We start from the raw sequence: 27,940 nt of genomic DNA, 5'->3' as shown, positions 1-27,940 counted from the left end.
TGTCTGTGTCCCCAGCGAGCAGTGTCACAGAAATCATCACCGCAGAAGACGCAGAAGCAGGAGAGCCGTGGCCTGCGCGCCCTAGGCTGGAGGCCCCAGGCTGGCTGGAGAAGCGGGAGAAGCGCACGGCCCCGGGCAGAAGGGCGCTGGGACAGGACGGACTGCAGCACCCTGCAGAGGAACCAGAGGAACCCAGCCAGAGGCCAAGGAGCAATGAGCTCTCCCCTGGACCCAGTGACTTAACCTCTGGGCATTTATCCCTCCACCGTACCCCAGAAACATCAAAGATCGTGCACTCAAGTTATTCATGGCGGCCTGACTCCCAGTAACAGACGGGAAAATCCCTCACCCTGGGAAAGGGCTGGTTGAACACATCAGCCTATGCATTCACCACGGGGCACCCTGAAGGTATAAACACATGCGGAAATGCGCAACCTAGACACGTTTGAAAAACCTCTACAACGTATTAAAGTGGAAAAAGCCAAACCAGCAAGATGCAGAAAATGTATATGATATTTCTTTCATTTACAAAGAGGGGAAAACAAGAACATATTTGTGTGCCTTGATATTTATAAGTAGCAGGCATGGCAGTGCCCACCTGTCATCTCAGCAATTGGGGAGGCTGAGGCAGGAGGCGGCAAGCTGGAGGCCAGCCTGTGCAACTCACCAAGACCCTGTCTCAAAAATCAATTAAAATAAAATAAAAGGACTGGGGATGTAATTCAGTGGTAGAGCACTTGCTCTAACCCATGCTCGAGGCTCTGGGTTCAATCCCCAGAACTCCAAAAAAGAATTTTTAAATCACTCACACACACAGCTCCAAACTCGGATTACCTGGAGTAGGCTGAAGGAGGCTGCCAGGGATGGAACCCGCTTCCCCTCCAGAATCCACGTTAAATTCCATCCCCACTGTGATCAACGGTGAGCCTGGATGCTCAGGACAGCGCCCTCCCAAGTGGACCCATCTCGGGAAAGTCAGCAGGGCTCCTTGCCCCTTGTGATGCCCTGCACCTCAGCACACTGCCTGCAAGAAGGCAGAAGTGGCCCTGGACTGGGCCAGACAGAACCCCTAATTCCTCCAGTCTGTGGTATTGTGTTCTTAGCCCAGAAAATGGGCAAAGAAGGGTGAAAAGGCACGGCGGGGACAGGACAGGAGGAGACCTGTGTGTGTGAAGCAGACCTTCTCTGTGAGCCCTGGACCGCCTTCTAGCTCCAGTGGAGGCAAGAGGAGGCTCTGAAGCCTCCCCCAGGGCCTGGGAGGCGGAGAGGAAGTGCTTCCACGGGGCTTGCCAGGGGCCAGGCATGTGCTTCCAGCTCAGGATGCTCCGTGAGGTCCACAAAATGAGAGCCGAGACTGCACTGCTTCTGTGCCCGGCCCTGAGCTATCACCAAGCCCAGGAAGGCCTTGCTCCCCAGCCCTGCCCAGCCGACAGGTGCCTCTGCTTGAGCCAGCACCCGGAGCCCACTGCCCTCTTGCCAGGACAATCCTGTGCTGCTCCCCTCACCAGTTACCAGAATCCTCCAGCGGCTGACCGTTACTCTTCCCAGGAGTCAGAAAGCACAGAGAAAGTCGATTAGGTAACCTCTACCAGGGAGAAGCAAAGCCCCAGAGGTCAAAGCCTGGCTCACTGCCAGGTCAAGCTTGGACACCCCAGAAACACCAGGGAAATGTGTCCCATGTGAATGCTGCCACCTCCGAGCTATGAAATAAGGGGTGGTGGTTCCTCCTGGTCTCCACACTCGGATCACTCGGATTTGCTTTCCAACTATTTTTTTTTCCCCTAACAAGTATAGATGACTCTTATGCACCAAAAAAGTTTAGTGTAAAACATGAAAGATGTATGCATTAACAACAAAGCCAAACCACATTTCTTATGTAGTCCAGAAACCCTGGAGGATAAAGAACGGAAGCTCAGATGGACAGCATAAGAATGTCACAGCCTCCCACAGGCTCAAGAGGCAGAGACAGGAGGATCTCAAGTTCAAAGCCAGCGTCAGTGGGGCCAGCGTTGTGGCTCAGTGGTAAAGTGCTCACTCAGCGCATGAGGCACTGGGTTCAATCCTCAGCACCACATAAATATAAATAAAGATACTGTGTCCACCTAAAACTAAAATATAAATATAAAAAAAAAAGCCAGCCTCAGCAACCTAGCAAGGCCCTACGGACTTAGTGAGACCCTGTCTCAAAATAAAAAACAAAATAAAAGGGATGGAGATGTGGCTCACTGGTTAAACCCCCCTGGGTTCAATCCCTGGTACCAAAAGCAAGGAGTCACAACCCTAGGGGTGGGGGTATGCTCGGCAGTAGAGTACCTGCCTAGCAGGAGCAAGACCCTGGATTTGGTCTCTAGCACCATTAAGGGGAAAAAAACAATGAGATCAAAATATTACAAAACTTTGGACCCCAGAGGTGGGGTACTTTGTACAAGGACCTAGGTTTAGTCCTTAGCATCACAAAAAATAAAATACTATGATTTTTAGAAATTTCCCAACTCTAGAAGATGCCACTATGCCACCTCACAGCCAGGAAGGCCTGTGGAGCTGTCCAAGGTGCCAGGGCGAGGAAGATCGGTGGTGAAGACACGCCTGGTGGCCGGCCACACTTAGCTGATGACGACGGTTCTAGTCATCTGGGAAACTCAGCCAGCGTTGTTCAAATCATCACCAATTTCTTTCCTTAGCTCCTTAGTGACTGTGGGATAATTTTAATTATCAAAGAAGGTTTGATCAAACACTTAGCAAAGTTTCTTACCACATAACCAACAGCTATACACAAAGAAAATCCAGTCAGGGTAGACCCAAAACAGAACCCCCCAGTGCTTGAAAGAATACAGGAGGCCTTGGCATTTGCAAAATCTCTATCCCTAAACCTCTGTGATTCCCGAGTTTGGGAATGGCGTGACAGCACAAAACTCTCACCCCTTCATTAGTCAGACTCTTCATTATAAATTACAGAAGTCACCGCGGCTCGCAGATCCAGAGGAGAGGCCCACCCGCCCTGCGCCTGGAGATCTGGAGAGCGAGCCACCCTGTGCCCATGCAGGGAGCCACCCCCTGCTGGGTTCCTTACTCACCAAAGCCTGGCTCCACAGCCCAACATCAGGGTACATACAGGCTTGAGGCTACCACCACCATGAAACTGGGATATCACTTCTTCTATCAAGGGACAACAATAAGGACCTGGTAAGATGTCACCAAGGCCCCTCTGGGCCTGGCTGCCCCAGAGGTGTCTACTAGGGGTGCTAACAGTTACCCTGTTGCTGAGGTGACAGGGAGTCTTGCATGGGGTGGCCTCTCTCTTGTTTCTCCTACTAACAGCCAGCTTCTTATGATCACCCTCTCACTTGTCATATAATCTAACACCTCCATATTCTCACATCCTACCTCATAAACATCTCAGCCAAGCCCCCAGGTCCCCCTTCCCCCATCAGAAACTCTAGACCATTATGCAAACCTATTGACTATATGGTAGAAGTTAACCGAACTCATCACTTCTGATTATAGTGACAAAACTGTAAATGTAAAAACAGAAGCTAACTGACATATGGCTGCACACTGGGTATACTGAGTGCTGTGATATTGATCTCTCCCTTAAAGGTGAGGTATTGGTAACCTACAGGGACACTGTAAGATAATAGGGCAGAAGCTGTCATACCTCGGATCTGCACTGCAAGAGAGGAAGACACAGAGACATCATGAAAAAACAAGGGAGGAAAGTGCCCCAAACAAACCAAGATACTACAACAATAGGATCAATCCATAGAGAGCGCAGTAGGTGAAATGTCAGAGAAGGAGTTCAGAACATCCATAGCTAAAATGACCTGGGAATTACAGAACGACCTAAGGGAGCAGATACAGGCAAAAATTGATCACGCCAACAAAGAAATAAGAGAACAAATACAGGCGACCATTGATCACACCAACAGAGAGATAAGACAGCAAATACAAGTTGCAAGAGATTACTTCAAGAAAGAGGCAGAGATACTGGGGGGAAAAAACCCAGATCCTTGAATAGAAAGAAACAATAAGCCAATTAAAACACTCAATAGATAGCATCACCAACAGACTAGATCACTTGGAATACAGGACCTCAGACCTCTGTTCTTCATAAATTTCCCTGCCTCTGGTATTCTGTTACAACAATATAAAGCAGATTAAGACAGAGGTCAACTCTATTTCTGTAAAATTGAAAAATATGGCATTTTAGACTTTTGTGAAAAACACTTTTTATACAGCAAAGCTGCAGTGAGATCAAAGGGTTGGACCCCTGCCTGGGCTCTCTTGGAAGCAAGAGCTTCCCTCTACATCTCAGCCTCCCACTCCACACATACTGTAAAACTGTTCACCTTAGCAAAATCCAAACTGCTATGTGTCATCAACCTCCTGATTGCTCACGGATGGTAAATTATAAATGACAAGTGTCTAGTATGCCTCAGAGAAAAGTATTTTTAATGGCAGGAGCTTCTCTAAAGTGAAGAGATTTATTGTAAAGAGGTTTCCAGTGGCCTTCCTCCTGACTCATCCTGACACCACCTGCTCCTTCCCACCCACCCAGTCACCTGCTGGCCCCTATCACTTCTGTGCCAACGGCAATGCTGCAGTGAGTCCCTCCCCTCTACCAACCACTGTCCTGTGTCAGGGCCATTCATGACCAGGATGGTTCATTCTGTATATAGCAGAGCAAGAAGCAGGACGCCTGGGTCCTTTTTAGCTAAATACCTATCAAGAATGAATGGCTGTGGGGCTAGGGTTGTGGCTCAGAGGTAGAGCGCTCACCTAGAACACATGAGGCACTGGGTTCGATCCTCAGCACCACATAAAAATAAAATAGGCATTGTCTACCTACAACCAAAAAATTACATGTAAAAAAAGGGGGGGAATGAATGACTGCGTGCACACCTATAATCCCAGGGGCTTGGCAGGCCAAGGCAGGAGGATCGCAAGTTCAAAGCCAACCTCAGCAACTTAGTGAGGCAACTTAATGAGGCCCTAAGCAACTTGGAGGGGTCTCAAAATAAAAAATTAAAAAGGGTTGAGAGGGTTCAGTGGTTAAGTACCCCTGGGTTCAATCCCCATACCATTAAATAAAGAGGACTGGGGTTGTAGCTCAGTAGTAGAGCGCTTGCCTAACATGCGTGAAGCACTGAATTCTATCCCTGGCATTACAAAAAAAATAAAGGTAGTGTGTCCATCTACAACTAATATGTATAATTTTAAAAAAAGCATGGGTGAGGCGGTGCACACCTGTAATCCTAGCTACTTGGGAGGCTGAGGCAGGAGAATGGCAAGTTGGAGGCCAGCCTGGGCAACTTAGCAAGACGCTGTGTCCAAATAAAATTTAAAGAGACTGGGGTGCAGCTTAGTGGTAGGTAGAGTGCTCTGGGTTCAATCCCCAGTACTGGCGGAGGGGGGGGGGCAAAGCCCCAGGGAATTCTAATGAAGCCAAGATTAGGAAAATGCCGAGAGCTTGGGGTCTGGAATCGGACTGCTCTGGCCTCAGTCTGGCTCCACCGCTTACCCTCAGGTCATTCAGTGGCTCTGAGTTGGCTTCACAGTGAAACACGCGGTAATACTTGTCTTACAGACTTCTTATGAAGCTGAAGCCAGGGGACAGATTTTAAAGTGCTCAGAATATTGAGGGAATATCCTCAAAAAAGGGTGAACACTTCTTATCTAAGATGCCGACCAGAAGTGCTTCAGATTTGGGACTATTTCAGATCATTTGCAGAGACTATCTGTTGAACAGCCCTAATCTGAAAAATCCCAAACCCCAGTGTTCCAAAATCCAAAGCCTCTTGAGCACCAGGTCAGTGCTCGGGTTTCAGGTTGCGGGCATTTCAGATTTGGGATGCTCATCCTGCACGAGCTGCTGCTGTCAGAGGCCTATGCAACCTCCCAAAGGTCAATAAGCAAACGCCAGAGGAATGCAGTCAGAGGACCAGGCCCCTCACGAGCTCCTGCGGTTCTGTTCTCCAAGCCTAACAGGCTTGACCGAATAACAGCTCTGTTTCCTCGTTTTGACACATTATCTGACTCACTGTCCTGGGGCCGGATATAGCAGCCTCTATTTTAGAGACAGAAAACGCTGAGAAGGTTAGCACACGAATGTTTCGGCTGACTCCGAGCACCCTTCGCAGCATGTTGTTGAACCTAATGGCAGTGGGTGGCAGGGCACGTGCAGGTAAGTTGAACGTTTGAAGGTTATGACTAACCCGGGGAATGCGAAAGAAGACAGGGCTTCACCAAGTCCAGTGCTGGAAGTATTTTGTCCTCAATGATTACATGACGTAGACTGTAATATGACCAGGAAGGTGGGAGACGGAATTAGAGAAGATGTTGCAACACTGAACAATTCAACAATGATTTCTTTCAGAAAGTTTTTCTTTTTTTATTTAATCAAATCCAGCATCAGGCTAACTCATCTCATTGTGACCCACTGAACATGCCAAGGTCAATGGAATCACCCAAGAATCTGAAAGCCAGGCAAGTTTCTTTTTAGTGCTTGATGGATCTTTATTTATTCATTTATATGTGGTGCCAAGAATCGAACCTAGTTCCTCACACGTGCTAGGCAAGTGCTCTACCGCTGAGCTACAGCCCCGGCCCCAAGTTTCTTTTGACCTTATTCAGGACCCTATAAGATCATGACTAGGAAAACCAATTTTCATACTAATAAATATTGTATTGCTTTTTCCCTTTGAACGTAAAATTTATGACTATATCTGAGAAAGAAACTCTTATAGACATGCTACCATCTTCCTAGTGAGAATCAGCAATCAACCAACTTCTAACTGACAAAATAATTAAAAGATTAAAAAATATAAATGCTGGGCTGGGGTCATGGCTCAGTGGTAGAGTGCTCGCCTAGCACGCACGAGGCACTGGATTCGATCCTCAGCACCACATAAATGTAAAATATTGTGTCCACATAAAACTAAAAAATAAATAAATAAATATATATATATATATATATATATATATATATATAAATGCTGTTAAAAGAAATTAAATAAAATGTAAATAAATGCAAAGATGGCCCATGTTCATGGATTGGAAGACTTAAAGCTATTAAGATGGTGCACAAGTAACTATTGAATACTATTAAGTGTCAAATGCAAATATCCAAAGAAATGAGCCTTTAATTTTACTTTTTGTTTAAAGTTAAGACGGGAGATGGCTAACCTGACTTTACAAACATTACAAACTCTTTTTTCGTCAGTAACAATTAGGGAAAGACAATAAAATCACAAACTATTTTGCTTCACATATTTTTTCTTACAATTATTTTTGAAGTTTACTAGCTTAAAATCTTTTAAAAAATCATCTTTTGGGGCTAGGGATGTGGCTCAAGCCATAGCATGCTCGCCTGGCATGCGCGGGACACTGGGTTCGATCCTCAGCACCACATAAAAATAAAAATAAAGATGTTGTGTCCACCAAAAAAATTAATAAATATTAAAAAAAATCTCAAAAAAAAGAAAAATAGGCAAAAAAAAATCTAAATTCTCTCCCTTTAAAAAAAAAAAATCTTTTGTAGGTATTGACTCATCCTAGATCTATGAACAATTCAGACTTAATTTTATCTCTTGACTTTAATGAACTAAAACAATCTAATTTCAGAATGATTAATCAAATGGAAAAATATTCATGTATTAACTAGCTTAGGTGAAGTATCTCTTAAGTAGGACTGTCTTTCATCTAACCAAAATAAAATGTAGAGTTTAGTTTGGGTGAAAAAGGGAATGAGAATTGATTTTTTAATACATCCATACTGTGCCTATCTCTATAACAAGATTTGAAGTGGCTTTTTGTCTTGTTTTATTTTGTTGAAGTGGCTTTTTACATTATGCTGTGAATACTGCATAATGTTCAGGGAAGATAGATAGTCCCAAGGAAATTGGGTTAAGACTATGTTTTGGACTGAAAAGGGAAAGATATTTATGCAGAGTCATGCTAAGCAAATTATTTGGAACCTAAAAAAGCTAGTAGACAAAATTTTAAATGGTTTCACTAAATATATGATATTCAAAGAGAACTGGACTTTAGGGTAAATGTGCAAACTAAGTAGATTTGTAGACTTTTTCAGTAATCATTATTGTCTTATGCAAAATGATTTAACATTTAATTTTTGCCTAGATTATAGCACTGTTTTACTACTTTACCTTGTAGGGCATTTTACTGCTTGGAGAAAGACTAAGTAAACCCTTTAAATGATTCTGCCTATAGTAGTGATAAAGCTCTTGTCACTTTTTTTGATTAATTGTCAAACATTTAGGTACAACTGAAAAAGGAACCCAAAAGGACCTGGGGGTTTACCTTGGAGTTAAAAAGAATTTGAAACCTTTACAACAGATTTGTTTCCAGATTTATTTCACTGAGCTTCAACAATAGCTTTGTCTTTTCCCCTCAGTATTAAAGAAAGGATAAGGACTGAATTTCACTTATATTAGGTGTAACTGTTATAAATAAAAAACTTCCAAAACTCAGTTTAAAAAAAAAAAAAAAAGACCATTAAGATGATAGCAATACTACCCACTGCAAAATATACATTTAATGCAAACTTTATAAAAATCCTAAGGACAACTTTCATATAAATGGAAAAGGCCATCCTGAAATTCATAAGGAATTCATAAAGACCCAGAATAACTAAAGAAATTTTGAAAAGGGAGATAAAAGTTGTAAGACTCCAACTTTCTGATTTCAAAACATACTACGAAGCTGCAGTAACCAAACAATGTGATACTGGCATAAGAATAGACATGCATACCATGGAATAAAATTTGGAGTCCAGAAATAAACCCGCATGTCTACGGCCAACTGAGTTTTTTGTTTGTTTAGGCAGTACTGGGGACTGAACCCAGGGGCCCTCTACCTCTACCACTGAGCTACATCCCCAGCATCCCTCCCCTTTTTTAAAATTTTAGACAGGGTTTCACTAAATTGCCCAAGCTGACCTCAAATTTGCAATCCTCCTGCCTCAGCCTCTCTGCCCAAGTAGCTGGGATTATAGGCTTGTGCCACTCTGCCTGGCTTAGTCAATTATTTTTTATAAGAGTGCCCAAACCATTCAATAGGAAAAGAACAGTCTCTTCAACAAGTGGTGCTAGAAAAATTGCATATGTACATGCAAAATAAGGAAGTTGGACCCTTCCTCATACCTAAAAATTAATCCAAAATGGACCAGAGACCTAGAATAAGTAGCTGGATCTAGAAAATTCTTAGAAGAAAACATAGGAGCAAATTTGCATGATCTTGGATTCGGCAATGGTGCCTTAAGCATGACACTGAAGCACACACAAGAGGAAAGCAGGTACTCTGGACTTCGTGAAAACGGAAGACATTTGGCATCAAAAGACCCTGGAGAGAATGAAAAGACGATCCACCGTGGGAGAAAATGTCTGTAAGCCACGTGCCAAAATGGCCTAATAGTCAGAAGATGTAAAGAAGCCTTACAGCTCACAACACAAAAGCAAAAAAAACAATTTTAAAATGGGCAAAGAGTGGCATAGTGGGGAGGCAGGGACGAACAGGTGGAGCAGGGAGGACTTCAGGGCGGTGAAACGATCATACACACTTCTCTCCTGTGAATGCACGTCCTTGTACGTTTGTCAAAACCCACAGACTGCACTACCCCGAGAGTGGGCCCCCAAAACACACTGTGGACTTTGGGTGGCAGTGATGGGACAAGGTGGGTTCATCCATCGTAGCAAATGTGCCCCTGGGTGTGGAATGTTAAGTGCAGGAGAAATTTGTGTGTGGGATGGGGGGGTATATGAGAATTCTCCGATTTCTTCTCAATTTTGCTATGAACTTAAAAATGCTCTAAAAATAATAAAGAGAGTGACAAAGGATTTTAATAGACATTTTTCCAAGAAGATACTTAAATGGACAAGAAGCACATGATAAGATGCTCAACATCATTAGAAATTAGGTAAATGCAAATCAAAACCACAATGAGAGTCCACTTCACACTGACGATAAGGGCCAGAGGGTTTTCTTTTTTTTGTTTTTAAAGGAAAATAAGTGTTGGAGACTGGAGAACTGGAAGCCCTGCACACTGCTGATGGGAATGTCAAGTGGAACAGCCACTGCAGAGAGCAGCTTGGCAGTTCTCAGGGGAATGCGGCAGAACACCATGTGACCCAACAGTCCCAATCCTGGGTAAACAGCCACAGATTTAAAAACAAGGACTCAGATACTTGTACAGCAGTGTTCACAGCAGCACTGTCCCCCAAAGCCAAATGATGGAAATGACCCAACTGTGAACATGGGGACACCAGATAAACCAAGTGGTCCACACATACAATGGAATCTACTCAGCCCCCAGGTTTCCAGCTCTGGCTAACAGAGCTAGCGTTCCACCACAGCAGAGCCGTCCATCACACCATGATCAACTGAGACGCTGAGTAGTACACAAAAGTGGCTAAAGTTTGTAAGTATTAAAAGAAAAGGTAATCAGTGCAAAATGAATGTAGATCCATGGACGAGAACCTGTGGTGAAGACAGTGTGGGAAGGATACGGGCATGGTGGGTTACCCGGCAGTTAAAGAGGAACTTAAAAAGGAACCTACTTCAAGTTATGTAATGAAAATCACTTAAATAGTGGCTGGCACAGAATGAATACGAAATTAATAGTAATTATTGTTAATGACCATGGACTGAGCTACATTTTAGTTAATCTTTGCATTTGCTCAAATGTAAGCCTCAGGAGAGGGATTTTTGTCTGTCTTGTTCTCTGAAATAAGCCAGGCACCTACAATACTGTTGGCCCCCAGAAAGTAGTCAAACATTTGCTGAATGAATGACCTTGAACCTCAATATCTGGCTCTTTAATTAGGCCTTTAACAGTTACTATTTATTGAGAGTTTGCTGTATGCTGGGCATTATACATTTGGCATCTCATTCAATCCTTATCTTATTAACCATTTTATAAATAAGGAAACTGAGGCTCAGAGAAATTAACATACTTCCCCAAGTTTGCAAAGTTAAATAGTAGGCAAGGTTTCAACCAGGATTTGAATCTAGGTCTTCAGCTTTCTGACACTTGTTGAATCAATGAGTAAGTAATGGCCAGGGCTTTCCTTGACAATTTGCTGCTTCTTCACAGTAGTCATGGGGAGAGATATCAGGTGACCTGCCTGCCAGGCTCCCTGCTGTCCACATGGGCCATGTTTCATCCCAGGAATGTGGCCCACCGACACTTTTATTTTTTTGCCTTGCTAGGAATCAAACCCCAGGCTAAACACACACACACACACACACACACACACACCACACGCGCGCGCGTGGGACAAGTGCTCCACCACTGAACCACACCCCTGGCCACAAAGACACTTTCTTTTTTTTTTTTTTTTTTTTTTTTTTTTTTTATTGTTGGCTGTTCAAAACATTACATAGTTCTTGATATATCATATTTCACAATTTGATTCAAGTGGGTTATGAGCTCCCATTTTTACCCCATATACAGATTGCAGAATCACATCAGTTACACATCCATTGATTTACATATTGCCATACTAGTGTCTGTTGTATTCTGCTGTCTTTCCTATCCTCTACTATCCCCCCTCCCCTCCCCTCCCCTCCCCTCCCCTCTTCTCTCTCTGCCCCCTTTACTGACATTCGTTTGTCCCCCTTGTATTATTTTTCCCCTTCCCCTCACTAAAAAAAATGTGGCATTTATACACAATGGAGTATTACTCTGCATTAAAAAATGACAAAATCATAGAATTTACAGGGAAATGGATGGCATTAGAGCAGATTATGCTAAGTGAAGCTAGCCAATCCCTAAAAAACAAATGTCAAATGTCTTCTTTGATATAAGGAGAGTAGCTAAGAACAGAGTAGGGTCGAAGAGCATGAGAAGAAGATTAACATTAAACAGGGATGAGAGGTGGGAGGGAAAGGGAGAGAGAAGGGAAAATGCATGGAAATGGAAGGAGACCCTCAGAGGTATACAAAGACACTTTCAATACCTCTGCTGGGGTTTGCTCGTTAGGAGGGCCTGTTCCATGAGTTACAAAGGGGACTGGACGAAAAGCTCAAACGCAAATATCCCAAGGCTCAAAAGAGAACTGATAAGTAGAACAAACGAAACCCAAGTCCTCTCTTTCTGCGAGACTCCAACTTCACATAGCTTTTCCTTTGGAACCCACTGTATCTCCTACAAAAGTGGAATCAAGGAAAGAAAATAAAAAATATGTTCCTTTTCACAAAACCTTAACTATTAATCACCTTAGGGAGAATAAGCCATAAAAAATTATGACATTAATTTTATTATTTATTATAGTAGAAGAATTTTTACATTAAAAATAACTTGGGGCTGGGATTGTGGCTCAGTAGTAGAGTGCTTGCCTTGCTTGTGTGAGGCACTGGGTTTGATTCTCAGCATCGTATATAGATAAATGAATAAAATAGAGGTCCATTAACAACTAAAAAAAATTTAAAAATAACTTTATAGGCTGGGGATGCAGCTCAGTGGTAGAGCACTTGGGTAGTATGCAAGAGGCCCCGAGTTCCATGCCCAGTAACACACACACACCAAAAAAAAAAAAGAAAAAGAAAAAAAATAAAATAACCTTAGAGCTGGATGTGGTGGGATATGTCTCAGCTACTCAAGAGGCTGAGGCAGGAGGATCCCCTGAGCCCAGGAGTTGGAGGCCAGCCTGGGCAACACAGCAAGACCTTGTCTCAAAATAAATTATTGAATAAACAAAAAAATATATAGTTATTAATTTTATAAAGTCTTATTATAGAAAAGCTGAAAGTACAGATAAGCAAAAATATTTATTTCCTCACAACTGTATAATTATGAATATCCTAGTCATTGTTGTATATTTTCATTTACAAAAAAATAGGATGAAATGTACATTTTCTGTTTTCCAATAAATCATAAATATCTTTATATATCAGGAAATATATAATTTAACAAAGAATGTTATTCTTATTTTTATGTTAAGTCCCTATAATTGAAAATTTAGGTGGTTTCCAACTCTTCTCCATCCTACACTAGGCCGAGTGCCAGGAGGTAGGCCCATGGTAAAGCCACGCTGAACTATGTGAGACCCTGGTCCCAGCCTCAGCCCCAAAACAAACACCAAAGGAAGAAAACAAGACTGAAATGAACATATGTTCAAAAATATTTTCTGCGTGTGTTTAATTATCTCCATAGGACAGACTTCCAAAAGTTGACTTGCTGGGTCAGAGGGTTATGTTTGGAATTCTTAGATTTGAGCACAAACATCTGTTTCAAGTATACTTTAAACCCGTCTTTCACTTCTTTTTGAATTTCTTTTTCGGTGACAAGAACTATGACCAACACCCAGCAAGCCCCAACAGAGACAGGCTGAGCACTTCCTTTTAGAGTATCCCCTGTCTCTGTCCCCTTTCCAGAAGAAGCAAAGCATGTCCCCAGATTGAGGACAAAAGATGCAAACATCCACAATATTGTTGACTCACAGTGAAAAAGACTGGCAGGACCCACCAGGCGCTTCATACGTAAAACTACATCAGGACTGGGGCTCAGCAGTGGGCGCTTGTCTCGTACGTGGGAGGCACTGGGTTGGATCCCCAGCACCCATAAAAATAACTAACAATAAAGGTATTGTGTCCATCTACTACAAAAAAAGAAAAAAGAAAGTTACTCTTTCCAGCCTTCACTTGGTTTCTGTGGAAACAACTATCCCTGAGGCTCACACTCCCTTGGGGACCCGACGGTGAGTTCCAGAGGGGACAAAGAAGAGCAGCTAGTAGAAAGCACTGAGCCCAAGTTCACAACTCCCTCTCCACAACCTAGTGCTCATTCCTCAGAGCATCACCTCCAGGGGGCACCTACTCATCAAGGACCCTACTGGGTAAAATGTGTAACTGCCAGTTCTTTGTGGGTGACCTGTGGGACAGCAGCCCTACCCAAGAGGACGGAACCTCATGAACCCTCAGGCTCTGCAGGCTGGAAAGTGAGTTTCATGCTGAAAACTTGTTAGCATCCTAAAAGGTACAGGATCAGTAAAATCACGTGAGGAAACAGGCAGCAAGGCTTCCGTATTGCACAGAATTTTACCCCAGGAGCCGTTCAAGACACCAATACCAGTTGTGGCTCCATGGTCAAGCAAGGGCAAAGAGTTCAACCTCCAGCACCCTCCCGACATTTTTTAAGTGTTAATACCATGATGAAGAGGAAAAGGCCCTGGACTAGAAGTCAAGAGCTCAAAGTTCAAGTCCAATTGTGCAATCAGAAATAGCTCTGCAGTGTATACACGTCACCACTAAGTCCCTCTGAGCAATTCCCTCCTAACCAGTTAAAGAACATGAATTAGAACTAGGTAATCATCTAGCACTTTCTCAATTCAAAAACTCTAACATCCTTTAAGGAAGACCAATAAGCATATAAATAAAGAGAATGGTGGACATTAATTACAATTTTAGATTTTCCAGTAGTGTATGGAATCAATCGACTTCCTAAAATCTAGAGTCCTGGCAAATCACCTGGTGCAATCGCATCTCATTTTATCTTAAAATTCCACGAGTTCATGTCGATGCTCTGTCCAGCTGGGGACGTTTCACAGAATGAGGGGGCTTTCTGCCTTTGCAGACCTCAGTGGGCAGAGGGATACAGGTGACTTAACAAGCAACCCCAACCCAGTGATGAGGAACAGGACAGAAAAGAACGTCTAACAGGAAGCACGTGCGCCAGCACAGAAGGCTCTTCTCCCGGAGCCTCGTCCACATGAGAGCGTGAGAGCGAAGGCATGAGCAAAAGTCTGAGCCCAGAGCTGAGGAGCGGGGCCCCCCCAGTAGAGGGAGCCCTGAGGAGAGAGGGGAGAGCCCCCGGGAGAGGGGCTCCCTGCGTGTGAGGCAGACCTGCAGAGGACAACGGACAAGGGGAAGCAGCAGCCGGGGCAGCCGGCCCTTACAGAGCAGAACAGTTTGCCTTTGCTTTCATCTGCAGCCATGACGGGACCCCAGGAGCGTTTCTGAAAGGTGGTCCAGGCTGCAGGGCTGAGCAGGAACCCACCAGGAGTCCATGGCAGGAAGGGGGAGAGACAGAGAAGCCGGGCCCAGACTAGGTGAGTGAGCAGCCGTGGGGAGGGCAAAACTGATTCCAGGCCTAGAGAACGGGGAGAAGTGTCCTGTGTCAGCTGAGAGGCTGGAGCAGCCTGAAACTGCTGGCAGGCACTTTGCTACCTCTTGGCAAGAGGCTGCCTGAGACGGCAGAGAACACAGAGGAAAAGGAACCAAGAGGCAGAGGGGGGCTGCTTGTGAGCCCTCAGTCTGCCTCAGGACCAGCCAGCTCAGGTCGGCAGGGTCACCTTCAGACTGTGCTCCTCTCCCTGGCAGTGCTGGTTTTCTTGGTGGTTAGTTCAGTCTGACTCTGGATTCTGTCACCAGGAACTGAAAGAATTCCAGGAGGACGGGTACAGCTCAAATGGTGGCACCAGAAGATGAGCCCAGCAGGAGCCAAGAACGAACAGCACTGGGACATCAGAGGACCAGGACTGCAGGGGACCAGGACTGCAGGGGACCAGGACTGCAGGGGACCAAGACTGCAGAGGACCAAGACTGCAGAGGACCACACCAGAGACCTCCCCAGGAGGCACCAGCCAGCAAGACAAAGTGCTTCTGAGTGACGGTTAGATACAGACCACTGGACTTAGCTGCAAGGACTCAGTCGGTGACCTGACCGAGGACAGCGTCAGTGACCATGGGAGGAGAGGCCAGACTGAAGGGCACCGAGGTAAGGGGGACAGCAATGAATACCAGCCACTCTGAGTCAGGAACCGGATTGTGAAGAGGGGGTTGCTAGAGAGGGTGGGTTTTGATGGGTGTGACAGAGAGCATGCAGAGGCCAGGAGGTACAGGAGAGGGGACACTCAACCCAGAGGTCCCCGAGAGGGAAGGGAAACCCACAGACTGAAAGGAGCTGTTTGAAGGCCTCAACCTCCATAAAGTAAAGCAGCAGGCCCTCTGCACAGAGTGAGGGGAGCCTGGAGGCCACTTGAAAAATCTGCTGTGGAGTATGGGAGAGAAAGTTCTAGAAAATCCAGGAGGGTTACCTGTAAGCTATGAGGACACAGAGGATGACAGAAACCACTCAGATTTGCCAAAACCTGTTGAGAAACGACGGGATCTGCAATTAAACATTTAACTGTAATGAGACAACTGATTTAGAAACAGCATCTTTTATTAAGGAAAAAAGTCCCGGCTGGCGCAGGGGCGCATGCCTGTAATCCCAGTGGCTCAGGAGGCAAAGGCTGGAGGATGGCGAGTTCAAAGCCAGCCTCAGCAATTTAGCTAAGCAACTCAGTGAGACCCGGTCTCTAATAAAATAGAAAACAGGACTAGGGATGTGCTCAGTGGTTGAGTGCCCCCGAGTTCAAGTCCTATTTTTCTTTTCTTTTCTTTTTTTTAATTTTTTAATATTTAATTTTTTTTTTTAGCTTTCAGCGGACACTATATCTTTGTTTGTATGTGGTGCTGAGGATCGAACCTGGGCCGCAAGCATGCCAGGCAAGCACGCTACCGCTTGAGCCACATCCCCAGCCCCTCAAGTCCCATTTTTCACTAATGATCTGAAAAAGAAACTTAAGTTTGTTGACATATTACTAAATTTTCTGCATAGTGAACTGCAAAAATGATGGTGATGAGCCACTCATTGATGTCATGATGGACAGGGATACAGATGATAAGATTCAGTAGGCTAGAATAAGATAAGGTTCTAGGTTTAAAAAATATATCTATACCAGCCGGGCACAGTGGTGCACACCTGTAATCCCAGCAAATCAGGAAGCTGAGACAGAAGGATCAAGAGCTCAAAGCCAGCCTCAGCAACTTGGGGAGGTCCTAAGCAACTCAGCAAAACCCTATTCTACATAAAACACAAAAAAGGGCTGGGGATGTAACTCAGTGGTTGAGTGCCCTTGGGTTTAATCCCCAGTACCAACACACACACACACACACACACACACACATGAACAGCCAGGTGGTGCACAGGTGGAATCCCAGCTACTCAAGAGGCTAAGGCAGGAGGATCCCAAGTTCAAGGCCAAACTTGGCAACGTACTGATACCCTGTCTCAAAATAAAAAGGGCTGGAGATACAGCTCAGTGGCAGAGCGCTTATCTAGCATATACAAGAATCTGGGTTTAATCCTCAGTACAAAAAAAAAAAAAAAACCCCACACAAAAAGTCATCAACTTAGGGCCAGGGTTATAGCTCAGTATAGTACTTGCCTAGCATGCGTGAGACACTGGGTTCGATATCCGGCACCACATAGAAATAAACAAATAAAATAAAGGTATTGTGTCCATCCACAACTAAAAAAACATTTTTTTTAAAAAAAGCCATCAACTTAAACAGTGTTTATAAAATGAAGATTCTGAGGTCTCAGTGATCACCCAGTTAAGAGAGTCAAGTTGCTAGCAACGATATGACCCTTGCGTGGAGCAGACGGAATAAGCCTACCAGACGAGGCCCTTCCCGTCTCAGGACTCAGGGTGGTAAGAGCTCATGAGAGGCGCCTATGGTTGAAAGATCTCCTCCAACAGGCCACGCCAGCCATCTACATTTTTCAAGTTCTGTACTTACATTTTATCGTCAGAGTTTTGGGACTGTACTGTCTTATCCTCTTTGGAAACGTCTACTCAGAATCACATACAATGTAGCCTTGCGTTGTGATATCCACCTTTAGAGAGCTATGACTCCAATACTGTTTGACAGTGTTTTTGCTGTAGCCGAGAGTATTTCCTACTGAATTATTCAATATCCTTCACAAAGGAAAAACAAATACAAATACCCAAGTGGAACTGTCGCCACCCTTAGTTTGCTTGCCTGGATTTTCATTTATCTGCCTCATTTCTACTCTATAATTTCCAGGTTCTGGAGCTAGAAAGCTCATTCCTCCCGGCCCTTCAGAACACTCTATCCTCCTCCTCAGCCTGGAGTACTAACATTATAATGCCGTCAATGAGCACAAAGGATCCATAGGCAGGGCAGGCAATGTAGCTCAGTGGTAGGGCATGCCTGAGGCCTGGGCTCAATCCCTGCACATAAACACAAAGAATCCACAGACTGAGTGACCAATGCCTAAGCAGAGTGATGGACTGTGACAGAAGATGGAGTGAGGCAGGAAGGAAGAGAGAATGCCTTCTTTCAGGACAGGCAGAAAGACCCAGTGAGATCTCAATGCCAAGGCAATGCTTCAACAGAATCCTGAGGCTGAGGACTTCTCTAAGTACAGAGGGTACAGAAGGGTGGTGTGTTAGTTCGTTTTCTGTTGCTGTAACAAAATACCTGAGATGAGTAAAGAAAAGAGGTTGATATAACTCTCAGTTGTGGAGCTGAGAATCCTAGATTGAACAGCCCACAGGCTCAGCCTCTGGTGAAGACCTTGGGGTAGACGCCTCATAATGGTAGTGTGTGTGGAGAAAGATCACGTGGCAAGACCGAAAGCCAGAGAGTCAGAGGCATTCCTTACAGCACCCTGCACTTGTGAGAACTCCAGGAGACCAGCGTCCCCAATGACCTAAGGACCTCCCACTAACCGCTACTCTGAGAGGTTCTGCCACCTCTCATGCAGCCACAGGGGACCAAGCTGCCAGCACATGAATACTTGGGGGACAGATCCCAACCCTGGTACAAGGGAAGCCGAAGCAGCAAGTTCATGAACAAGCCTGAGGAGTGTGCCAGGCTGACCTCGGGCACCAGAGGCTGCAAAGCACAAGTGAGCACAGGACACAGGGAAGGGCAAAGGACGCCAGAGGACCAGGAAGGTGCCAGACCAGACACCACGGGGCCGAGAACAGTTGAGAAGTGTGGACACCATCTTGGCCAGGTGTGAATCCATCCCGTTTCCCTGGCCTAGCTCAGCATTCTTCACATTATATATTTATTTTGCAGTACGAGGGCCTCACACACATCAGACAGGGGTTCTGCCATTCCACTGTATCCCCAGCCCAAGATCAGATTTTTAAAGTCCTCAGCCTCCTGAGTAGCTGGGACCACAGGTGTGCACCACGGCACCTAGCTCAACCCCGGATTTCTCTGCAGTCTAGCCCCACACTGGCTCAGCCAGCAGAGGCCCAGCCCAAGCCCTCGTCCTCAACCCTGTCCATGTGGACACCAGAACAGCCCAGCACAGCCTTTGTCCACGGGCCCCAATATGAGGGCAGGTGGGATCTGTGCTCCTTCTAGATCTCATTGAACTGTGCCCCCGGGCAGTCTTGGGTACAGTGTGCCCCTGGGCAGTCTTGGGTACACTATGACTGGCTGAGTTTCTGTTCTGCAGCTGCCTCTGGACGTCTTATTCTAGGCTAGAGGTCAGCAAATGCTTGCTGTAAAGGGACACATAGTAAATACTTTAGGCCTTAGGGGGCCATCCACATTTCTGTCAAATTATTCAACTCTGCTCCTATAGCTCAGAGCAGACACAGAGGGCTGGGGATGTAGCTTGGTAAAGCACCCCCTGGGTTCACTCTCTAGTTTAAAAAAAAAAAAAAAAAAAAAGAGTACATGTAGAGTACTTACGTAGGGCCTGATCTGAGGAAAGCACAATCACTGTTTGCTATTATTTTTACTTATTATCAATTGTGTTAAACCGAAACTCTTGAGACTGAGGGTTTTCTGAAAGAGTTCACTGATCTATTACGATGCTAGCCAGAAAAAGACCAGGTCCTGGGACAAATTTCTTCAAAGTTCCAGCAGCAAGGTTAGGTAGCAGATGGAAAATGTCTCAGAACCAGAGCCAAGTGTCCTTCTCAATAATGGAGATTTGGGGAAGTCAGAAGTTGTTTACACTGATCCTATGCTGGCCGTAGATGGAATGCAGAGGCAGGGAGCTTTGGGATGGGAGGACAGTCCACAGGCAGAGGTTACCGTCTTTGGATTGATCAGGGTTAATATCTAAAAATTTACCTGTAAACAGGGCTCCCCTGCCCTGGTGATGAGATTTAGGAGAAGGTTTCAGCATAAATGATCTTTTTGATGGTTTCTTATTCAGCTGTTTGTGGTGCTGGGGATTGAACCCAGGGCCTAATGATGGAGGCAAGCACTCTACCAACTGAGCTGTATCCCCAGTCCTCTTATTCAGCTGTTAATTGATTAACTTCCCTTATCTCTTCTCTCCTTCCATCCTCTTTTGTAATTAAATTCTGGACACTAAGGCTTTTACTTTCTTCATCTGTATAACTTATCTTTGGTAAAACAACCAATATAAGGTAGATAGTAATATCCCACTGAGGATGAGAAAAATTAATCTGTGAAATCACGTGGCTAGTAAGCAGCAGAGCTAGGATTTCTGAGGTTTACCTTGTCGAAGGATAAATGACAATTATTTGAAAGATTTGCAGTGCTGGGGATCAAACCCAGGGCCTCACATGTTCTAGGCAAGTGCTCTACCACTGAGCTGCCTCCCCAGCCCATGGCTTAAAGATCTTAACTGGCTTTAGTTTCAATTCCAGAATACAATCAACCGGATTCATAAAATAAAAGCTCTGATGGGCCGAGCAGAAGAGGTTGGTTTAAACAGAGAAAAGCTGAAGAAAGCAGAAACAAAAGAATAAGAGAGCATCAGTGGGGCCGGGGTTGGGGCTCGGCGGTAGAGCGCTTGCCTGGCTTGTGCCAGCCCTGGGTTGGATTCTCAGCACCACATATAAATACATGAATAAAATAAAGGTCCATCAACATCTAAAAAAATATTTTTAAAAAGAGTAAGTCAGTCATTTCAAAGTTTCTTTTTTGTTGTTGGTACTGGGGATCGAACCCAGGAGTGCTTAACCACTGAGCCACACCCCAGTTCTCTCTCCGATTTTGGTTTGAGACAGGGTCTCTCTAAGTTGCTGAGGCTGGCTTCAAACTTCAATGAGATGACAGATGCATGCCACCAAGCCCGGCAAAGGCTACTTTCTTTGTAAGGCCGGGACAGGGAGACTGAGCAAAAGGAAAATGACTGATGGGTTAACGTCACCTTTCATTAGCCTGCCAATTGAAGCTGGCCTGCTTGGAACATTTGACTCTTTTCCTCTAATTCTGGTTTCTCAGAAGTTCAGATTAACTGCTTAGCTTCAGCTTGGTGGTGTGAGAAGCTCCCTTCTAATTCCCAGTCTGGCGTATGGAGGTCCAGTGCAGGAGCTTGGTCCTTCTCAGCAGCCCCCCGTCATTTTCACTTCCCATTCTGACAGCTCGTCTTCAGGCAACTCCCCACAAGTGAACCTAGCTCCACAGTACAGATGGCGCATTCCACGACAGCGCCAGCATCTCCGCTAAAGGTGAGAAGAGTGTTGCGGCATAAAAGCCATTCAGCTGCCTGACATTTTCAGAGCTGTCCATAAAAATGTGACTGAAGATGCTGGCCACAGCTTCAGAACCACATTCAAGGGAGCCCTGGTGATAAACACTCCCTTGAGTTCAGTTCTAGGAAATGTCCTCTAAGGTGGAATCCACATATTGACAGAATAAACCACCACACAGCCCAACCTGTTCCCTTTTCTGCTGTGGCTTCCAAGAAACTTCAAGTTGAACTCAGGCCAGACGTCTCCTCTCGGGTGGGTGGGAGCACTTGTGTCCGAGTCACTGCTGGGACCACTTTTGTGTTTTGGAAACCGCCCATATTTAAACAGGGGGCTGCACCCTGTGTACCAGGCATGTCTCCAGCAGAGCCACCCTCGGTCCACCTGCCTGTCCAAGGCCGTCTTCCACACCAGCAGGGACTACCTCTTAAGAACCATAAGAGCCACATCTTACCCATCTCTTCCTTTCCTGCTCCTAAGGCAGGAGTGGCACTAAGTGGACACTTGGGACTGCCGAGTGAACACACTCACAGGTCTCCAATTCCCACAATCACTCTGCAAAGTTTCCACCTGCACACTACAGATGAGTGGGTACCTTTCCCACGGCCCCAATTGGAGCAGTGGTTTCAAAGCTGGGGGTTACTTCACTAAACCACTCTAGTGCCTTGTTTCTTAAGGTATATTGTATCTTGTATCCTACATCTCAGGTTCCTAGAAGCAGGCAGGTCCAAATATAGGATTTTAAAAAGGTGGGAGGGAGGTATTAATCTATCAACTTGTGTGCACTGTTGTGAAAGAGCTGACCTGGCACCACACTGGGACAGCACCATGGAAATCAGGGTCTTTTCTGACTGCTCTCCGTCCCACCCCTCTCTCAGCACCTCTCCTCATTTCCAATGTCACTCTGTCTTTGGGAGTTTCTGCTGGGCATCTCACTCTGATCCTGCATGCAGGCACCCCCACACCTGGTCTGTGCCACAGTAACAGGCACAGGGCTCTGTCCTGCATCCGCAGCCCCTAGACACGTGTCGTGTTAGAATCCCATTGCTCTGGGGCTTCTCGCTGATTCATAACTCAGGCATTGAGCAACCTCTGCCCAGCTCTACCTGCTCCCCTGATGGTCCCTTCTAGGAGTTGGTGAAGGTTTCTGCAACTTAGAATTCTTGTTTACAAGGGTGACTAGAGGAGCATGAAGGATACAGTTTCAGATCCCCCGCTGCTACACACAAGTTATAAATTAAAGAGGATATCTGGCATATCACAGGCTCTCAAATACTGATAAGGAATAAACTGATTTACCACCACTGTCTAACCTCCATACCTAGAATTGGGTGTTGGTTTCTGGCTCCATCTAAGCACCCAAATCTCTTCAGAAATCAAAATCCCATGAATTGGCTGACACAGAGGAGCAATGTGGTCTGCTTCCTGCTTGAACAGAAAGGGCCCAGCTTTGTCAGCTTAGGGTCCCTGTTGGTCCCCAGCACTGGTGTCTGGGAGGAGGGAACAGCTTTGGCTTCACATTCTCACTTTGCATGAACTGGTTCAGTGTCCCTGGCCAAGTCCCTTGATAACTCTGGGTCTCCTACTTCTTATCTGCATGACATATTTTAAATTAAAGGAGATCTCTACTATCTCCCAGGCTTAGCCTCCATGATCTGTCATGCAGGAAGCCAGCTGGCCTTCCTTCCTTGGGCTGGATTCTAGGAGATAACTGCTTCACATTTTTTGAATTGCATTTCCTAGTGTTATCATAAATTTGTCACAAGCCTCTGGACATTGGTAATCTGACCTTGTGATGTTCAATGGGACATTTTGTGTGTATGATAAAATCTACCATTTCAATCATTTTTAAATGTCCAGTTTAGTGGCATTAGTACCTTCACATTGTGATGCAACCCTCAACCTCCAGAACTTCATTTTTCCAATGCAAACTCCATGCCCATTACACACTAATTCCCCATTCCTCCTCCCAGGATTCTATGAAAACTTTTTTTTTTTTGGTGGTACTAGGGATTGAACCAGGTATACTCTATCACTGAGCCACATATCTCTCCACTATTTTTTTTTTTTTTTTTTTTGAGACAAGGAGAGTCTTACTAAGTCGCCCAGGCCAGCTCCAACTTGTGATCCTCCTGCTCAGCCTCTTGAATCACTGGGGTTATAGAAGTGTGCCACCGTGCCAAGCACTATGAATTTGACCACTCTAGGGACATCATACGAGGGGAATAATATAGCATTTGTCCTTTGCAACTGGCTCATACACTCAGCACAACATCTTCAAGATTAATCTATGTTATAACAAGTGCCAGAATTCCCTTCCTTTTTAAAGGATGATCAATAGCCACTGTAGATACACACATTTTATTTCTCATTCATCCATACACAGATTACAGTAGCCCAAAAGTTGATGCAAAGAGTGTTGGTTATGAGCTAACATCGTGGTACACACCAGTAATCTCAGCAACTCGGGAGGCTCAGACAGGAGAATCAAAATTTGAGGCCAGCCGGGGAAATTTAGCAAGATCCTTGCCTCAAAATAAAATTTTTTTAGAAAATATATATATTTTTAAACTTGGTGATGATAGTTCTTTATTTTATTTCTTTATATCTGGTGCTGAGAATCCAACCCAATGCCTCACACATACACTAGGCAAGCACTCTGCCACTGAGCCACAACCCCGTCCTCAAAACAAAATTTGAAAAGGACTAGGAAAGTGTCTCAGTGGCAGAGCACTTGCCTAGCATGCACAAGACCCTGCAGTTCCATCCCAGCAACACCAAAAAAAAAAAGTGAACAGGGGTGTAGTAGAGTATCTGAGACCCTCTGAATTCTTTTGGATTTAAACCCAGAATGGGATTGACAGTCACATGCTAATCCTATGTTTCATTTTGTGAGGAACCTCAGACTCTTGTTCAAAGGGGCTTTAAATGCATAGACAGAGCTGCTCAAGGAGCTGGTCATGGGTGCCGACTCAGGTGGGGCTTGCCTGGAAGGGTTGTCTTGCTTCAATCTGGACAGAGCAGGCCCCCTGCTGCTCGGTCTCTTCCCCGCCCCCTCCCCACTGGGCATGGGGCTGGACTAATCCTTCCCCCCCCCTCCTCACCTCAGGCTCAGTGTCAACTTCTGAAAAGTGGGCTCTCGGAACTTAATTTGTAGAGTTTTCAAAAGGACCAGAGTTGGTGTATACAAAGCACCTATGTAAGCTCTTAGAAAATGAAGCTACTAATCCTACCCTGCCAACTGCAAAGGGTGGTCACCCAAACTCAACAGAAGACTGCATGAGAAAGCTGAAAACAGCACGGCATCCCACAAATGCTACGCCCACCCTGCTTCCTGGTAATCCCCTCCACCACTTCCTACCTTCACTCAACTTCAGGCCAAGTTATCTAGCAGGCCTGCTCCTGGCCATTTCCTGCTGAGGTTTTCAGTGGCTACCTTCATCTTAACAAGGCCTTCAGTGCACTGACCCATCTCTCCAATTATTCCTTTTCTTTCTTTGCTACTTTAGCTTTTTTTGTACCAGGGATTGAACCCAGGGACACTTTACCACTGAGCTACATCCCTAGGCCTTTAAATTTTTTACTTTGAGACAGGGTCTCACTATCACTGAGGCTGGTCTTGAACTTTTCATCACCGGGCCTCAACCTCCCCAGTGGCTGGGATTCCAGGTGTGCGTCACCACACCCAGCTAGTCATCCTCTGACTTCAGGCACTGGCTTTTCCAGAAGTCCTCTCCCAACTCCATGACACTGGAGTGGGAGTGGAAAGTACCCATCACCACACCAAACCCACTCTGTAGTATAACAGTCTCTGGGCTGGTGTATCTAAGTCAGCTTCTTAAAACAAGAGGTTAAATTATTTTTGAGACCCTGTCTCAAAAAAATAAAAAGGGCTGGGGATGTAGCTCCATGATTAAGCAGCCCTGAGTTCAATCCTCAATACCAAAAAAAAAAAAAAAAATTGAGTTACTCTGATCTTGATGAATCTTCTGGAGATGCTTTGGTCTTTATCAGCTTCTAAGAAATGCTCTGGGCCCCTACTTCCAAGGTCTCATTGACACAGACCCATTAGCAAATCCTGCTTGTGGTGTTTTCCACTCTGCATGGGCACAGCAATGCATCCAGCAGGAGCCTGTAAATGCCTGCTGCAAAAATGAGTGATTGATGAGTCACCCAGTTGTGCCAATTCCTGTAAACCGGTCTGTGGTTGCAGATCAGTTTTAAATTTACCTCCCTCTGAAGCAAGAACTGTGGCAGCTGCCCTTTTATTTATTGATTTATTTGAAAGCACAGAGGGCACTGGAAGGTCATCAAAGCAGTGGACCACCTGTTTCTTAAATTCACTCACAGCATACGGGGCAACTACTTAGTTTCAGTGTCTTCTGCTTAAAAGTCTTTGTATGTCAATCCCTTTCCAGAGGGAGTTCTGGAAGCCCTGCGATCACAGTGCTTGCCCTCTACTGTGCAAAGTGATCTTGCTGTAAAATAGCTCTAAATGGCTCCTTTTAAGCTCCAAATAGTGTCCTTTACCTCTTGCGTGTTGTCAACTATTAGTGGCTTACTAAATTTTGTTTTTCTCTTTCTGGCTTCGTTCTACTCCTGGGATGGCATGATGGGAACCACTAACGCATACTAGCTGTGATGAATTTTTTGTTGTTTTTAAAATTTTTTAAGGAATTTTCTCTTATTACTCGCAAATACACAATGCCTTCAAATGAACATTAATGTCACATGTGGAAAATGCAGAACTTTCAAATAAAAATATCAAACACTACAATTCATAATTTCATACTTTGAAAGAAAATTGACACTTCTAAAGAAAAGTACCTAGAGACAGTTGAAGACCATTTAGTTTCTGATTAAAAAGGATTTAGAATCCTAACTCCCAGACTCACCGTAGGCAGAGGTAAAGTCATAACAATTTGAAAGACTTTTCTTATTTTTGATTATCAAGTCAAGAGATCTGCCTAGCAAAAAAGGAACTGTGTTCATTCTTAGCATTTTAGATTTGAAAGGAACAACCAGATACTAGGGCCCCATACTCCCAGAGGATGAGGCAGGAGGATCAAAATTTCAAGGTCAGTCTCAGCAATTGAGTGAGGCCCTAAGCAATTTAGCAAGACCCTGACTCAAAATTAAAAACAAAAAGTGCTGGGGCTGGGGCTCAGTGGCAGAGCGCTTGCCTAGCCCGTGTGAGGCACTGGGTTGTTGGGTTGTATCTTCAGCACCGCATAATAAAATAAAGGTATCGTGTCCACCTACAACTAAAAATTATATATGATTTATTTTAGCTGGGAATGGGGATTAGAGGTCTAAACTTTGCTGGGCTTTGAAAAGTGGGTGGAGGTGGAGCCTCCCTAGCATCGCTGCGTCCAGGGTGGGACACTAATGCCAAGGGGACACTGGGGTAACGGGAATGCGACAGAAGGGACAGAGCCAGACGGTGTGACCCAGAACAGACTGCGGGCGACGGAGCCCCGCTGCCTGCAGCCCCGGGCGCCCGTGCTCAGACCTTCCAACCCGCCAAACTTTACTTTCCGAGAAGCCCGATCGCGGGCTCCCGGCCAGGGCGGCCGCGCACGCGGGGCAGGGGGCGTGGCGGCGGGGTCCGCGCGGCAGCACCGAGGACCCCATGGGCACCGAAGCCCGGAGAGGCGCGGGCCGGCATCGGGCAGCTGCCACTCGCACGCCCGCGGCTCGGGGTCAGGCCCCCGCCCCCAGCGCTTGGCTCCCGCGCAGAGCCCGGCGGGGGTCGCCTCCTGCAGCCGCCGCACGGGGACCCGCTCCCGAGCCCGCGGAGGCGCAGGGCGGGAGAACCCGGCCAGACAAAGAGTTCGGCACCGAGCGCGCGGCAGCCCCGGCGACAAGTAGGGGGCCGTCCCCGGACGGCACCGGCTCCGCGCTTCCCCAACCGCACCCCAAGAAAAGACTTCACGCCCAAGAAGGGGACGGTCGCGAAAAGCCCCTACCTTGCTACCGCGCCAGGTGCCAGGTCTGCTGCGGCGGGCGACAGCACGGGGGCGAGCCGCGCAGCTCCGGGCCCCGCCCCTCGGCGCAGGCCCCGCCCCCGGGGCAGGCCACACCCACCCGCCGGTGGACTCGGCTGGGTCGTGGTCGGCAGCTGGGTTCAGGCCGCGGCGCAGGCCCGGAGCCCGGTGCATTATGGGACCCTCCCGCCAGCTCTGAACCTGCACTGACCCCTGGCGGCGGCGCTGGTAGGACGCCCCGGCGCGGGCCGCGCAGGCTGCTTGTTTGTTGCTCTCTCCCCATAAAATGCAAAAATAAAACCGGGGCTTAAAAGTTGCTGTGACTACCTTCCTCGTAGTGACATAAGTCACTGAATCAACTCTAAGGCTAGGGAAGGCTTTTGAAACTCGGGAAAACAATTTTAGATATTAAAACTATGATGTCAAGTTGATGGAGAAACCGGCTGTCACTGTTCCAGGCAAAACCGCAGAGCAGCCCTGTCTACCCAGAGAATAAGAGCGTGGTAGGTAACGGGGACCACAAAAACGACCCACGAGTTTTCACTGAGAATGGTCACTGCCTCCTGGGGCCTTGGGGACCCAGAAGATTGCAGAGAAACAAAACCTCCCCCCCAAAAAAAAAAAAAAAATTGGGATCCATTTTTCTTGGCAGAGTCAGAACAATCCAATAAGCCC

General features: G+C 45.9%; 1 protein-coding gene across 1 annotated transcript in view; it reads right to left on the bottom strand.

Moving 5' to 3' along the window:
- Positions 1-27,299, bottom strand: part of Extl3 (exostosin like glycosyltransferase 3) — a 104,957-nt gene extending 77,658 nt beyond the window's left edge. Inside the window, exon 1 of the mRNA XM_071610612.1 lies at positions 27,248-27,299. The gene's annotated coding sequence lies outside the window, so the exon portion shown is untranslated. The remainder of the gene's footprint in view (positions 1-27,247) is intronic.
- Positions 27,300-27,940: the final 641 nt, after the last annotated feature.

This window comes from Marmota flaviventris, chromosome 3 (assembly GCF_047511675.1).
Source record: "Marmota flaviventris isolate mMarFla1 chromosome 3, mMarFla1.hap1, whole genome shotgun sequence".
NCBI lineage: Eukaryota > Metazoa > Chordata > Mammalia > Rodentia > Sciuridae > Marmota > Marmota flaviventris.
The sequence above is the reverse complement of the archived record's forward strand: the minus strand, read 5'-3'. Positions and strand labels throughout refer to the sequence as shown.